Source organism: Elephas maximus, chromosome 9, assembly GCF_024166365.1.
Source record: "Elephas maximus indicus isolate mEleMax1 chromosome 9, mEleMax1 primary haplotype, whole genome shotgun sequence".
NCBI classification, from domain to species: Eukaryota; Metazoa; Chordata; class Mammalia; order Proboscidea; family Elephantidae; genus Elephas; species Elephas maximus.
In genome coordinates, this window is record NC_064827.1 from 15384053 (window position 1) to 15400899 (window position 16847).

General features: G+C 39.8%; 1 protein-coding gene across 3 annotated transcripts in view; it reads right to left on the minus strand.

The window, feature by feature from the left end:
• Nucleotides 1-16847, minus strand: part of PLGRKT (plasminogen receptor with a C-terminal lysine) — a 164553-nt gene that overhangs the window by 133635 nt on the left and 14071 nt on the right. The gene's annotated exons all lie outside the window — the stretch shown is intronic.

A 16847-nucleotide genomic window follows, 5' to 3' on the forward strand; every position in this document is an offset into this window, starting at 1 on the left:
CAAACTACTTGGCCAGACCGATTTGGGCCACCAAGGTCCTTAAAGATTTGACTCCAGTGATATTTAATAAATGTTTGTGTGGGCTTAAACTATCATGAATTTTATCTAAAATCATTGATTTGAGGCAACTTTTGGTGATGCAATGTGACTTTAAATGATCAAAATAAGACTGCTTGTCTTTGAAGCAATATGAATTTATGACATTTGGTTATTGAGGGCAAAATAACCAAGATGTTCAAAGACACTGCCTGAAGGATAAAAGCTAAGATAATAGAAAGAAGTCATAAAGCTACTGCACTGATTGTTTCACCTGGATTCTCACAATATTTTTCATGAGGGTAGCACACTATGGTTTCACATCCGAAAATTTTGCAAAACTAGTTTGTCACATGTAATGAGCTGTGTTGCGGGGTACAGAGACAATGCCACATTGGGCATTTCTTGGTCACAAGCAGTGATAAACGGGTGTTGATCCAGCTTGGCTTTCTCCACGTTGTCCTGTGATCAATGACATACATTTTTGAGACTGTCCTCCAGAGTGAAGGACAGGGTCTGTGGCCTTAAAGCAAGAATAGGGCTGGGCCTTCACTACAATTCAACGAAGAAACAAAGCAGGCAGCCAGCCCCAAAGGTGTCCTGATATGTTCGGTAGTACTCCTGCTTTGTCCAGCTGTACTGTCCTCAAACCAAGATACATTGAGGCTGGTGATTTATTAGGTTGTTTTTGGTGACTGATAAAAGTATTTAAGTATACCATTTTAAGAATAAAAGTTTAGTGTTCCACTATCCACTCTGTGCAATAGGCATCGATAGACAGTTATGATGTCCAACTCATGGAAATTAAAAGAAGCCCATCAAAAATATAAAGAAATCAACAGATGAATGGATAAACAAACTGTGGTACATACACACAATGCAGTATTACACAACACTAAAGAACAATGATGAATCTGTAAAGCCTCTCATAACATGGATGCATCTGGAGGGCATTATGCTGAGTAAAATAAGTCAATCACAAAAGGACAAATATTGTATGAGACCACTACTATAAAAACTCATGAAAAGGTTTACATACAAAAAGAAACAATCTTTGATGGTTACAAGGGGCGGGGCCAGCGGTGGGAATGGAAAAACATTTAATAGACAATAGATAAGTGGTAACTTTGGTGAAGGGTAAGAAAGTACACAATGCTGGAGAAGCCAGCACAAACCATACAAGGCACAGTCGTGGAAGCTCCACAGATACATCCAAACTCCCTGAGGGACCAAATTGCTGAGCTAAGGGCTCTGGGGACCATGGTCTCGGCGAACATCTAGCTCAATTGGCATAACATAGTTTATAAAGAAAATGTTCTACATTCTACTCTTATGAGTAGTGTCTGCGTTCTTAAAAGCCTGTGAGTAGCCATCTGGGATACTCCACTGGTCTCACTCCTTCGGGAGCAAGGAAGAATGAAGAAAACTAAAGACACAAGGGAAAGATTAGTCCAGAGATTGAACAGGCCCATGGAACAAAACAAGACTAAAGGGGTGTACCATCCCTGGGGCAGGGACTGGAAGGCAGGAGGGAACACGAAAGCTGGTAATAGGGAACCCAGGGTTGAGAAGGGAGAGTGTTGACATGCCATGGGGTTGTTAACCAATGTCATACAACAATGTGTGTACTGTTTGATGAGAAACTAGTTTCTTCTGTAAACCTTCATTTAAAGATCAATAAAAAATAAAAATAAAAAAATAAATCATGTCAGAAGGGAAAAGGGGAGGAAAGAGTATTAGCCTGAGCCCAATAAGAGCTGGAGCTATGGAAGAAGTGCTGCCTGAAAGGAGTTGTGGCTATAAGACCCCAGCCACCACAAAGATCCACATCCCCAACCTCCTCTCTTCCATACTCCACACACACTAGCTGAGCCCAACCAGAAACCAGAGCACAAGGCAGCCTGGGAAATGTAGTGCTGACTCCCAGAGCACAGGGAAAGGGACGGCACGGAAGGGCAGAGAATGAATCTGAGTGGGGTGGGGAGAGGGGTCAAGCAGAGAATAATCAACAAAGTGGTGACCTGATTTATATAACGATTTGATTCTGCGTAAGATAATATTTGCAGAGTTCTGGTTTAGATCAGATCCAACAGTCTTAAGAAGTATAAATGGTGGGCCACAAATTTTAAGTTATTAACAGGGCTTTTTATTTTATTAAAATTAAAAAATTATGGTTATGTACATATTGATATTAGTTGTACATTAAATACAGGAAATGGATGTCAAATCTCTTGACAAGAAAAAAAACTGGAAACAGCAAATATGTTTATTTAATGATCCCTATTTAGAGTTTTTTTTTTTATTTAGAGTGCTTTAAGTCTCTATTATAGTCAATCAAATTTAAATAAATTCTTTCCAAGAGAAAGGAACTCTTTTCTCCTAATTATTCAGGTTCTACAGGACAATGTGTCCCCATATATCTTCCTAAATCTGTGTTGAATCCTTTGCAATGTTCCACGTACATCACAAGAAAATTTGCTATTTAGTGAACTCTTTTTTTTTTTCCATCCCTGGTTCCCTGTGTCCATTCTGCCAGTTCCTGTCCCTTCCTGCCTTCTCATCCTGCCTCTGGACAGGAGCCGTCCATTCGGTCTCATGTATCTGATTGAACATTCCTCACATGTGTTATTTTTTATTTTATAGTCCTGTCTAATCTTTGTCTCAAGAGTGGGCTTCAGGAATGGTTTCAGTTCTGGGTTAACAGCGCGTCCAGGGGTTATAGTTTCGGGAGTTCCTCCAGTCTCTGTCAGACCATTAGGTCTGGTCTTTTTACATGAATTTGAGATCTGCTCCACACCTTTCTCCCACTCTGTCTGGGACTCTCTGTTGTATTCCCAGTCAGGGCAGGCATTGGTGGTAGCCAGGCACCATCTAGTTCTTCTGGTCTCAGGCTGGTGGAGTCTCTGATTCATGTGGTCCTTTAGTCTCTTGGGCTAATATATTTCTTGTGTCTTTGGTTTTCTTCATTCTTCTTTGCTACAAGTGGGATGGCACCAATTGATGCATCTTAGATGGCTGCTCACAAAATTTTAAGACCCCAGACTCCACTCACCAAAGTAGGATGCAGAACATTTTCTTAATAAACTTTGTTATGCCAATTGACCTACTGTCCCCTGAAGCTATGGTCCCCAGGCCCCAACCCCAGCTACTCTGTCCCTCAAAGTGTTTAGATGTATCCAGGAAACTTCTTAGCTTTTGTTTTGTTCCAGTTGTGCTGACTTCCCCTATATTGTGTGTTGTCCTTCCTTTCACCAAAGTTGATCCTTATCTACTATCTAGTTGGAGAATTCCTGTTCCCCTCCCTCCCCACCCTCATACCCATCAAAGAATGCTTTTTTTCTGTGTTTAAACTTTTTCATGCGTTCTTATAACAGTGGCCTCATACAGTATTTGTCCTTTTGTGACTAATTTCACTCAGCATAATGCCCTCCAGATTCACCCATGTTGTGAGACGTTTCATAGATTCATCATTGTTCTTATCATTGCATAGTATTCCATTCTGTGTACGTATCATAATTTGTTTATCCATTTGTCTGCTGATGGGTACTTAGGTTGCTTCCATCTTTCTGCTATTGTGAATAGTGCTGCAATGACCATTGGTGTGCGTATGTTTATTCCTGTGGCAGCTCTTATTTCTCTCAGGTGAACTCATTTTAAAGTGGAAAATTTTCGTTCTGAAATTTCCCAGAACAAAATCCTGAAATATTGTATGGGCAAAAGGAATAAATAACAAGTGATTCCTTTCGTGTACCAAGGCACATAAGAACACACCTATGGAGGAGGTGAGGCCAAGAGGGCAGAGTAGTCAGGCGCTTCCAGCATTCCCTCTTACAACAAAGACCGAAAAAACAAGTGAAACAATTATATATATGACAAGCTAGGAGCCCTGAACATCAAAGGCAAAGATAGAAAATGGACTGAGTGGCAGGGGAGGGAGAGACAGCTCAGAAGGGGAGAGAAGTTGCCGGACATGAATCACCGGGAACCCTCAGGCACCACTTGCTGAAGTGACTGCGGTGGGCCTGGAGGTAGCGTTTGGGATGCAGTTTCCTCAGGAAGAGCCAGCGAGCCACACAGCCTACTCATACCTCAGGAACTAGAGAAGAACAGCGCTCATGGAAAAAGCTAAGTACCTGTGTTTATTTACCGTACCCCGAGCCCCCAAGCCGTTTTCAGAGGCTGTCGATCTCCCTGAGCCTGAGATAGGTCCTGCTATGTGCCCTGACCCATTCTCCCAGCTTGGAGAAGGAATAAATTCAAAATTGGGGGAAAAGATAATCTGACAGCTCCACCGAGCTGGGGAGCTCAGGAGAGAAGCAGTTTCTGTCCAGGCACAAATGGTCTGCAAACTGTGAATACCTTTCCACCCTGTATGGAATTGTGTGGGCCCATTTCAGGAGAACAGGCCCTTGTTGGCAGACTGCAAATGTTTCAGCTGTGCAGTGGAGAAGTGGGTGTTTGATGTTTAACACCACTTTGCCTATTAAAAAGGGTCCTCACCTACCCACATCAGAGGCCTGAAGACCAGTGCCTCTACCCACTTCACATAGCCACCCATGACAGGGGTCCAAGGATAACTGGTACCTCCCAGGCCTTACTACCAAAAGCACTGGGTGCCCATGGTACGCTGCAGAATCCACCCACCTGTGCACTCTAGGGAACAGGGACGCACATACCTCACAGACACTCAGGGGAAGGTTGTCAGCCCCCTGCCTTGTTCAGAGCATGAATCCCTGCTGCAACCAGATACTGGTACCTACAACAACCATCCCTGCCTCTCTAAGACTGTAGGGCAGAGCCTGTAACACACACTTGATGACCAAATACCTGGACACCTGAGCTGAATCCATACAAGAAAAGTGAACGGACTCCTAGGCACATATACTTGGTAACAGCTTTAGCCATCTGGTGACAGGACTTCAGAGCTTCAAAGGCAAAAATAATCAAGCTATCTCACTCAAGCAGCCTATCTGGGCATATCAAAACAAAACAAAGCAAGAAGCTAGGATACAGTAAGCAAACATAAAATAAACTAATACAATAACTTATAGGTGGCTCGGAGACAAAAGTCAATATCAAATCACATAAAAAAGCAGACCATGATTGCTTCAACAAGCTCTCAAAACAAAGAATCAAGGAATCTTCCAGATGAAGGTGTATTCCTGGAATTACCAGATGCAGAATATAAAAGATTAATATACAGAACACTTCAGGACATCAGGAACAAGATCAGGCAAAACATAGAAAAAGCCAAGGAACACACAGATATAGCAGTTGAAGAAATTAAAAAGGTTATTCAAGAAAATAATGAAAAATTTAATAAGCTGCAAGTATCCATACAGACAGCAATCAGAAATTCAGAAGACTAACGATAAAATTACAGAAGTAGACAACTCGATAGAAAGTTAGAGGAGCAGAATTGGGCAAGTGGAAGGCAGAATTAGTGAAACTGAAGATAAAAAACTTGGCACCAATGTATTCAAAGAAAAAAACAGATGAAAGAATATTAAAAAATGAAGAAACCCTAAGAATCATGGGGGACTCTATCAAGAGAAATACCCTACGAGTGATTGGAGTACCAGAACAGGCACAGAAAACAGAAAATACAGAGAGAATTGTTGAAGATTTGTTGGCAGAAAACTTCCCTGATACCATGAAAGATGAGAAGATACCTATCAAAGGTGATCATTGAACTCCACAAAAGGTAGATCTCAAAAGAAAGTCACAAAGACATATTATACTCAAACCTGCCAAAACCAAAGATAAAGAGAGAATTTTAAGAGCAGCTAGGGATGAATGAGAAGCATCTACAAAGGAGAGTCAATAAGAATAAACTCGGACTACTCGGCAGAAACCATGCAGGCAAGAAGGCAATGGGATGACTTATATAAAGCATTGAAGGAAAAAAACTGCCAGCCAAGGATCATATATCCAGCAAAACTGTCTCTCAAATGTGGAGGCAAAATTAGGACATTTCCAGATAAACAGAAGTTTAGGGAATTTGTAAAAACCAAACCAAAACTACAAGAAATACTAAAGGGAGTTCTCTGTTAGAAAAGCAATAAGATCAGATATCAACCCAAGACTAGACAGAACACAGGACAGAGCAACCAGATGTCAACACAGATAGGGAAATCACAAAAACAAGTCAAGATAAAAAAAAAAAAAACACTCACAACAGGGAAACAGCGATGTCATTATGTAAAAGAAGACAACACTAAAACAATAAAGAGGGACTAAGAAATATAGTCACAGATCTTTCATATGGAGAGGAAGTCAAGCTGACATAAAGAACTAAAAAGGTAGGTTTAAACTTAGAAAACCAGGGGCAAATATTAAGGTAACCACAAAGGAGACTAACAATCCCACTCATCAAAATAAAACACAAGAAAAAAATTCTCAGCAGAAACAAAACCAACAACGAAGAAGAGGAAAAGACATGCTGCCTACAACAGACACAAATTAGACCTAGAGACAAAAATAAAATAAAACTCAAAGGACAGAAAAAAAAATATCAAGCAAACAACAATCAAAAAAGAGCAGGAGTGGCAATATTGATTTCTGACAAAATGGACTTTAAAGTTAAATCCACCACAAAGGATAAGAAAGAGACTATATAGTGATTAAAGGGTCAATATACCAGGAGGGTATAACCATATGAAATATTTATGCACCCAATGACAGGGCATCAAGATACGTAAAACAAACTCTAAAAGCACTGAAAAGCGAGATAGACAGCTGCACAATAAGAGTAGGAGACTTCGACACATCACTTTTGGTGAAGGACAGGACATCCAGAAAGAAGCTCAATAAAGACACCGAAGATCTAAATGCCACAACCAACCAACTTGACTTCACAGACATATACAGACGCTCCACTCAATGGCAGCCAAGTATACTTTCTTTTCTAGTGCACATGCAACATTCTCTAGAATAGGCCATATATTAAGCCAAAAAGCAAGCCTTAACAGAATCCAAAACATCAAAATATTACAAAGCATCTTCTCTGAACAAAAGGCCATTAAAGCAAAAATAAATAACAGAAAAAGCAGGGAAAAGAAATCAAACACTTGGAAACTGAACAATACCCTGCTCAAAAATGACTCGGTTATAGAAGACATTAAGAATGAAATAAGGAAATTCATAGACTCCAACGAGAATGAAAACATTTCCTATCAGAACTTTTGGGACACAGGTAAAGCAGTGCTCAGAGGTCAAATTATATTAATAAATGCACACATCCAAAAAGAAGAAAGGGCCAAAATCAAAGAACTATCCCTACAACTTGAACAAACAGAAAGAGAGCAAAAAAAGTACCCATCAGGCACCAGAAGAAATCAAATAATAAAAATTAGAGCAGAATTAAATGAAATAGAAAACAGAAAAACAAAAGAATTAACAAGACCAAAAGCTTCTTCTTTGAAAAAACTAGCAAAATTGATAAACCATTGGCCAAACTGATAAAAGAAAAACAGGAGAGGACGCAAATAATCCAAACAAGAAATGAGATGGGCAATATAACAACAGACCAAAATTAAATGAAAAGAATCAAAGCAGGTAGCTATGAAAAACTGTACTCTACCAACTTTGAAAACCTGAAAGAAATGGATGAATTCCTAGAAACACACTACCTACATAAACTAACACAAAGACAGGTAGAACAACTAAATAAACCCATAACAAAAGAAAAGATCGAAAAGGTAATTAAAAACTGCCCCCCCCAAAAGACTCTCGCCTAGATGGCTTCACTAGAGAGTTCTACCAAACTTTCAGAAAAGAGTTAACACCACTACTACTAAAGGCATTTCAGAGCATAGAAAAAGATGGAACACTCCCAAACTCATTCTATGAAGCAAGCATATCCCTGATACCAAAACCAGATAAAGATACCACAAAAAAAGAAAGTTACAGACCTATATCCTTCATGAACTTAGAAGTAAAAATTCTCAACAAAATTCAAGCCAGTAGAATCCAACAACATATCAAAAAAATACTTCACCATGACCAAGTGGGATTCATACCAGGTATGCAGGGATGGTTCAACATTAGAAAAACAATGAATGTAAACCATCATATAAATAAAACAAAACACAAGAACCACAGGATCTTATCAATTGATGCAGGAAAGGCATTTGACAAAGTTCAACACCGATTCATGATAAAAACTCTCAGCAAAACAGGAATAAAAGGAAAATTCCTCAACGTAATAAAGGGCATTCATACAAAGCCAAGAGCCAACATCATCCTAAATAGAGAGAGTCTGAAAGCATTCCCCTTGAGAACGGGAACCAGCCAAGGATGCCCTTTATCACCACTTTTATTCAACATTGCGCTGGAGGTCCTAGCCAGAGCAATTAGGCTAGATAAAGAAATAAAGGGCATCCAGACTGGTAAGGAAGAAGTAAAAGTATCTCTATTTGCAGATGACATGATCTTATACACAGAAAACCCTAAAGAATCCTCAAGGAAACTACTTAAACTAATAGAAGAGTTCAGCAGAGTATCAGGATACAAGATAAACATAAAAAATCAGCTGGATTCCTCCACAGCAACAAATAGAACACTGAAGAGGAAACCACCAAATCAGTACCATTTAATTAGCCCACAAGAAGATAAAATACGTAGGAATAAATCTGACCAGAGATGTAAAAGACCTACACAAAGAAAACTACAAGACACTACTGCAAGAAACCAAAAGAGGCCTACATAAGTGGAAAAACATACCTTGCTCATGGATAGGAAGACTCAACATTGTAAAAACGTCTATTCTACAAAAAGTGATCTATAGATACAATGCAATTCCGATCCAAATCCCAATGGCATTTTTTAATGAGATGGAGAAACAAATCACCAACTTCATATGGGAGGGAAAGAGACCCCGGATAAGTAAAGCATTACTGAAAAAGAAGAACAAAGTGGGAGGCCTCACACTACCTGATTTTAAAACATACTATACCGCCACAGTAGTCAAAACAGCCTGGTACTGGTACAACAACAGATACATAGACCAAAGGAACAGAATTGAGAATCCAGACATAAATCCATCCACATATGAGCAGCTGATATTTGCCAAAGGCCCAAAGTCAGTTAAATGGGGAAAAGACAGTCTCTTTAACGAATGGTGCTGACATAACTGGATATCCATGTGCAAAAAAAAAATGAAACAAGACCCTTACCTCACACCACGCACAAAACCTAACTCAAAATGGATCAAAGACCTAAATATAAAATCTAAAATGATAAAGACCACGGAAGAAAAAGCAGGGGCAATGCTAGGAGCCCTAATACATAGCATAAAGAGTATACGAAACATTACCAACAATGTGCAAATACCAGAAGAGAAACTAGATAGCTGGGAACTCCTAAAAATCAAACACCTATGCTCATCCAAAGACTTCACTAAAAGAGTAAAAAGATTACTTACAGACTAGGAAAAAGTTTTTAGCTAGGACGTTTCTCATCAGCGTCTGATCTCTAAAATCTACATTATACTTGAAAAACTCAACAACAAAAAGACAAAAAACCCAATTAAAAAAATGGGCAAAGGATATGAACGGACATTTCACTAAAGAAGACATTCAGGTAGCTAACAGGTACATGAGGAAATGCTCATGATCATTAGCCGTTAGAGAAACGCAAATCAAAACTACAATGAGATTCCATCTCACTCCAACAAGGCTGCCATTAATCCAAAAAACACAAAATAATAAATACTGGAGAAATTGTGGAGAGACTGGAACACTTATACACTGCTGGTGGGAATGTCAAATGGTACAACCACTTTGGAGATCGATTTGGCGCTTCCTTAAAAAGCTAGAAATAGAACTATCATATGATCCAGCAATCCACTCCTTGGAATACATCCTAGAAAAATAAAATCCTTTACACGAACAGATATATGCACAGCCATGTTCACTGTAGCACTGTTTACAATAGCAAAATATGGAAGCAACCAAGGTGCCCATCAACAGATGAATGGATAAATAAATTATGGTATATTCACACAATGGAATACTACACAGTGATAAAGAACAATGATGAATCCGTGAAATATTTCATAACATGGAAGAATCTGAAAGGCATTATGCTGAGTGAAATTAGTCAGTTGGAAAAACAGAAAAATTGTATGAGACCACTATTTCAAGAACTCAAGAAATTGTTTAAACAGAGAAGAAAATATTCTTTGATGGTTACGAGAGTGGGGAGGGATGGAGGGAGAGAGGTATTCACCAATTATATAGTAGACAAGAACTATTTTAGGTGAAGTAAAAGACAACTAATTAGATAGTAGACAAGAGCTATTTTAGGTGAAGGGAAACACAACACAATACCAGAGAGGTCAGCACAACTGGACTAAACCAAAAGTAAACAAGTTTCCTGAGTAAACCAAATGCTTTGAAGGCCAGCGTAGCAGGGGCAGGGATTTTGGGACTATGGTCAACTGGCATAATAAAATCTATTAAGAAAACATTCTGCATCCCACTTTGAAGAGTGGCATCTGGGGTCTTAAACACTAGCAAGCAGCCATCTAAGATGCATCAATTGGTCTCAAACCACCTGGTCCAAAGAAGAATGAAGAAAACCAAGGACACAAGTAATTATGAGCCCAAGAGACAGAAAGGGCCACATAAACCAGAGACTACATCAGCCTGAGACCAGAAGAACTAGATGGTGCCCAGCTACAAGCAATGGCTGCCCTGACAGGTAACACAACACAGAACCCCTGAAGGAGCAGGAGAGCAGTGGGATGCAGACCTCAAATTCCCATAAAAAGACCAGACTTAATGGTCTGAGACTAGAAGGACCCCAGAGGTCATGGCCCCCAGATCTTCTGTTAGCCCACGACATAAACATCCCCAAAGCCAACTCTTCAAACAGGGATTGGACTGGACTATAAGACAGAAAATGATACTGGTAAGGAGTGGGCTTCTTGGATCAAGTAGACACATGAGACTATGTGGGCAGCTCCTGTCTAGAGAGGAGATGAGAAGGCAGAGGGGGACAGAAGCTGGCTAAATGGACACGGAAATACAGCGTGGAGAGAAGGAGTGTGCTGTCTTATTAGGGGGAGAGCAACTAGGAGTATATAGCAAGTGTATATAAATTTTTGTTTGAGAGACTGCCATGATTTATAAACTTTCACTAAAAGCACAATAAAAATTAAAAAAAAAAAAAAAAGAACACACCTATGTCCTCTAGGTCTGGTGCCAAGAACCTTTTGGAATGACTGGTTCTGCCATTGCTCTAGAGGGGTGCCTTAGGCTGGGCTCTCTAGAGGAGCAAAACCAGTGAAGAGTATAAATATATAGAGAGAGAGATTTATATCACGGAAATGGTTCATGCAGCTGTAGAGGCTGGACTGTCCCAAGTTTGTGAGTCAGGCTGGAGGCATCTCCTGATTCACCTAACTAATGGGCTGATGAACCCAAGACCGGCAGGTCAGACAGTAGGGCTCTTGCTTACATGCTGCGAAGACCAAGGAATCCCAAGATCGGCAGGCAAGACAGCAGGTAAGCTGCTAGGTCAAGTGCTAAGAACCAGAGGTCTGACAAACAGGAGCCAGCTGCAGGATCCAGAGCAGACAAAAGCCCAAAAGCCTTGCCAGAAAATCCACCTGTATTGGAAGCAGGCCATACCCCCCAGGAAAATCCCTTTCAACGGATTCACTACTCACAGCAGATACCATCATAGAGGTGATCGCATTACATCAAATCTTATCATGGAAGTAATCACAGCATCATACAACTGCCAAACCACTGAGAATCGCGGCCCAGCCAAGCTGACACACTACCTTAACCATCACAAGGGGATACTTCCAAATGTCTCCTAAACAGCGTTTTGGGGGCTGAGTGTCGAAAGGTTGTGGGGCTGACAGGCAACTTGGCCCCCTTACCCGAGGAAGAGCCCACCAGTACCCAGTGCCGTCGAGTCAAGAGGAAGAGGGAAGGACATAAATCGTACCATTGCCAGGATTGATTTTTAAAGCTCTAAACATACTGCAAGACCATAACAGTGAAGATGGAGAGATGGGGAAGGATAAAAAATGGCAAAGAATGCAAAATGATGAATGAAATGCAGAACAGAATTTCAACATCCCATGGAATCGAGATTTTCCGGAGCTATTGAAGCTAGATAAACCCTGGAAACTATTGCCCTCAGATCTTTAAATCTTAAACCAAAAATATCCCCTGTGGGAGAGAGACGCTGATGAAGAGTGAGCTAATTATATCAGGTGTACACTTGAGATTGTGTTGGCAACTCTTGTCTGGAGGGGGGATGGGAGGATAGAGAGAGAGGGAAGCCGGCAAAATTGTCAAGAAAGGAGAGACTGAAAGGGCTGACTCAAGACGGGGAGAGTAAGTGGGAGTAGGGAGTGAGATGTATGTAAACTTATATGTGACAGACTGATTGGATTTGTAAACGTTCACTTGAAGCTTAATAAAAGTTATTATAAAAAAAAAAAAAAAAAAATATCCCCTGAAGTCATCTTTAAACCAAACAACAGTTTAGCTTAACTAGTAAACAATGTCTGCCTAGAGCACTGTGCTCTTTGAAGAATTATCTAGATGAGATCAAACTAACAACAGCCATTCAAAAGATTAGATAGGAAAAATAGGCAGCAGTGAGTTTATGTAAATGGAGGAGTAGCAATTCAGAAAAGGAGGGTGAGAATCCTTGCACAACTTGAAGAATGTAATCAATGTCACTGAATTCTACACAGAAATTTCGAATTGGTGTATGTTCTGCTGCACATATTCTCAGCAATAAAAAAATACATAAATTTTTTTTTAATTATTGGAAAAAAAAAGGAAAATGGATAATTAAATTAGAGACAGATGGAAGATGGAAACCAGTGACTATGAGCAAATAAGAGAGAGGAAAAGTAGGTAAAGTAGAGGGAGGAGAGGGGACATTAAGTATCTGTTCTGCCATCGCCAGTCGAATCAGTTGTCATTAAGTTGACCCTGACTCATGGCAACCCTGTATGTGTCATAGTAGAGGAGAACTGTGCTCCACAGGGTTTTCAATGGCTGATTTTTCAGAAATAGATTGCCAGGCCTTTGTTCCAAGGTGCCTTTGGATGGACTCGAACTGCCAGCCTTTCATTTAGCAGCTGAGCACATTAATCATTTGGATCTCTTCTCCCCATCTTAGAGATGAGAAAGCTGAGGCTCAGAGAGCCTAAGTCATTTATCCAATGTCATACAAGCAATAAGTGATGAAGCCAGGGCTGGACCAGGGTTGTCTGACTCCAATGCCTGTGAACTTTCTGTTGCAAAGATATGAGAGTGAATCCATGGTCCTTGGTAGACAAATCCAGTAGACAGCAAATCCGGTAGACAGCAGTCAGGAGCCTAGCTTTTATTTCTACGTTTGCCATCGTACCACCCCAGCCCACTTGGATTTCTGCTGTCCTCTACTCCTATCTCCAGCCATACAGCTAACTCAGCCCCATGCCAGTTTGGCAAGAATAAAACCATAAGATTTACTTTTTAAATCGGTTACAGGGCATTTATATTTTTTAATTTAACTTAAATTTTTTTTTTCACAAAAAACTTTGGTTCTGCCTATAACTGATTTTTTAAAAAAGCTCCTCAAAGACATAAGAGTAAAAAAAGAAAAAAAAAATCTCCTATTCCACTCCAAAGAAAGGTGATCCAACAGAAAGCGGAAATTATCGAACAATATCATTAATATCACACGCAAGTAAAAGATTTTGCTAAAGATCATTCAAAAGTGGTTACAGCAGTAATCAACAGGGAACTGCCAGAAGTTCAAGTCAGATTCAGAAGAGGACGTGGAACCAGGGATACTATCACTGATGTCAGATGGATTGTGGCTGAAAGCAGAGAATACCGGAAAGATGTTTACCTGTGTTTTATTGACTATGCAAAGGCCTTTGACTGTGTAGATCATAACAAATTATGGATAGCATTGTGAAGAATGAGAATTCCAGAACACTTAATTGTGGTCCTGAGGAACCTGTACATAAAACAAGAGGCAGTCGTTTGAACAGCACAAGGGAATACTTGTTTAAAGTCAAGAAAGGTGGGCTTCAGGGTTATATCCCTTCATCATACTTATTCAATCTGTATGCTCAGCAAATAATCTGAGAAGCTGCGCTGTATGAAGAAGAATGGGGCATCAGGATTGGAGGAAGACTCATTAACAACCTGCATTATGACGATGACACAACCTTGCTTGCTGAAAGTGAAGAGGACTTGAGGCACTTACTGATGAAGAGCAAAGAACACAGCCTTCAATATGGATTGCACCTCAACATAAAGAAAACAATAATCCTCACAATTGGACCAACTTCATGATAAATGGAGAAAAGACTGAAGTTGTAAAGAATTTCATTTTGCTTGGATTCACAATCAATGCCCATGGAAGCAGCAGTCAAGAAATCAAATGATGCATTGTACTGGGCAAATCTGCTGCAAAAGATCTCTTAAGAAAATTTCTCAACATAATAAAGGGCATTTATAAAAAGCCAACAACCAACATCACTCTACATGGAGAGAGCCTGAAAACATTCCCATTGAGATCAGGAACCAGACAAGGATGCCCTTTATTACCACTCTTATTCAACATTGTGCTGGAAGTCCTAGCCAGAGCAATTAGGCTAGATAAAGAAATAAAGGGCATCCAGATTGGCAAGGAAGAAGTAAAAGTATCTCTATTTGCAGATGACGTGATCTTATACACAGAAAACCCTAAGGAATCCTCCAGAAAACTACTGAAACTAATAGAAGAGTTCAGCAGAGTATCGGGATACAAGACAAACATACAAAAATCAGTTAGATTCCTCTACACCAACAAAAAGAACATCAAAGAGGAAATCATCAAATCAATGCCATTTACAGTAGCCCCCAAGAAGATAAAATACTTAGGAATAAATCTTACCAGAGATGTAAAAGACTTACACAAAGAAAACTACAAAACATTTCTGCAAGAAACCAAAACAGACTTACATAAGTGGAAGAACATACCTAGCTCATGGATAGGAAGACTTAACATTATAAAAATGTCTATTCTACCAAAAGCGATCTATACATTTAATGCAATTCCGATCCAAATCCCAAGGACATTCTTTAATGAGATGCAGAAACAAATCACCAATTTCCTATGGAAGGGAAAGAGCCCCGGATAAACACGGCATTACTGAAAAAGAAGAACAAAGTGGGAGGCCTTCCTTTACCTGATTTTAGAACCTATTATACCACCGCAGTAGTCAAAACAGCCTGGTACTAGTACAACAACAGATACATGGACCAATGGAACAGAATTGAGAATCCAGACATAAATCCATCCACATATGAGCAGTTGATATTTGACGAAGGCCCCAAGACAGTTAAACGGGGGAAAAGACAGTCTTTTTAACAAATGGTGCTGGCATAACTAGATATCCATCTGCAAAAAAATGAAACAAGACCCATACCTCACACCATGCACAAAAATTCACTCAAAATGGATCAAAGACCTAACCATAAAATCTAAAATGATAAAGATCATTGAAGAAAAAATAGGGACAACGTTAGGAGCCCTAATACATGGCTTAAACAGTATACAAAACATTGTAAAGAATGTAGAAGAAAAACTAGAAAAACTGGGAGCCCCTAAAAATCAAACACCTATGCTCATCCAAAGTCTTCACCAAAAGAGTAAAAAGACTACCTACAGGCTGGGAAAAAGTTTTCAGCTATGACATTTCTGATCAGCGCCTGATCTCTAAAATCTACATGATACTGCAAAAACTCAACTGCAAAAAGACAAATAATCCAATTAAAAAATGGGCAAAAGAAATGAATAGACACTTCACTAAAGAAGACATCCAAGAAATGTTCACAATCATTAGCCATTAGAGAAATGCAGATGAAAACTACAATGAGATTTCATCTCACTCCAACAAGGCTGCCATTAATCCAAAAAACATTAATCCAAAATACTAAATGTTAGAGAGGCTGTGGAGAAATTGGAACACTTACACACTGCTGGTGGGAATGTCAAATGGTACAACCACTTTGGAAATCGATTTGGCACTTCCTTAAAAAGCTGGAAATAGAACTACCATACGATCCAGCAATCCCGCTCCTTGGAATGTATCCTAGAGAAATAAGAGCCTTTACACAAACAGATATATGCACACCCATGTTCACTGTAGCACTGTTTACAACAGCAAAAAGATGGAAGCAACCAAGGTGCCCATCATCGGATGAATGGATAAATAAATTATGGTATATTCACACAATGGAATACTACACAGTGATAAAGAACAGTCAGGAATCTGTGAAACATTTCATAACATGGGGGAACCTGGAAGGCATTATGCTGAGTGAAATTAGTTGCAAAAGGACAAATATTGTATAAGACCACTATTATAAGAACTTGAGAAATAGTTTAAACTGAGAAGAAAACATTCTTTTGTGGTTACGAGATGGGGGAGGGGCGGAGGGTGGAAGAGGGGCATTCACTAATTAGATAGTAGATAAGAACTACTTTAGGTGAAGGGAAAGACAACACACAATACAGGTGAGGTCAGCACAATTGGACTAAACCAAAAGCAAAGAAGTTTCATCAATAAACTGAATGCTTCGAAGGCCAGCGTAGCAGGGGCAGGGGTCTGGGGACCATGGTTTCAGGGGACATCTAAGTCAATTGGCATAACAAAATCTATTAAGAAAACATTCTGCATCCCACTTTGAGGAGTGGCGTCTGGGGTCTTAAACACTAGCAAGCAGCCATCTAAGATGCATCAATTGGTCTCAACCCATCTGGATCAAAGGAGAATGAAGAATACCAAGGACACA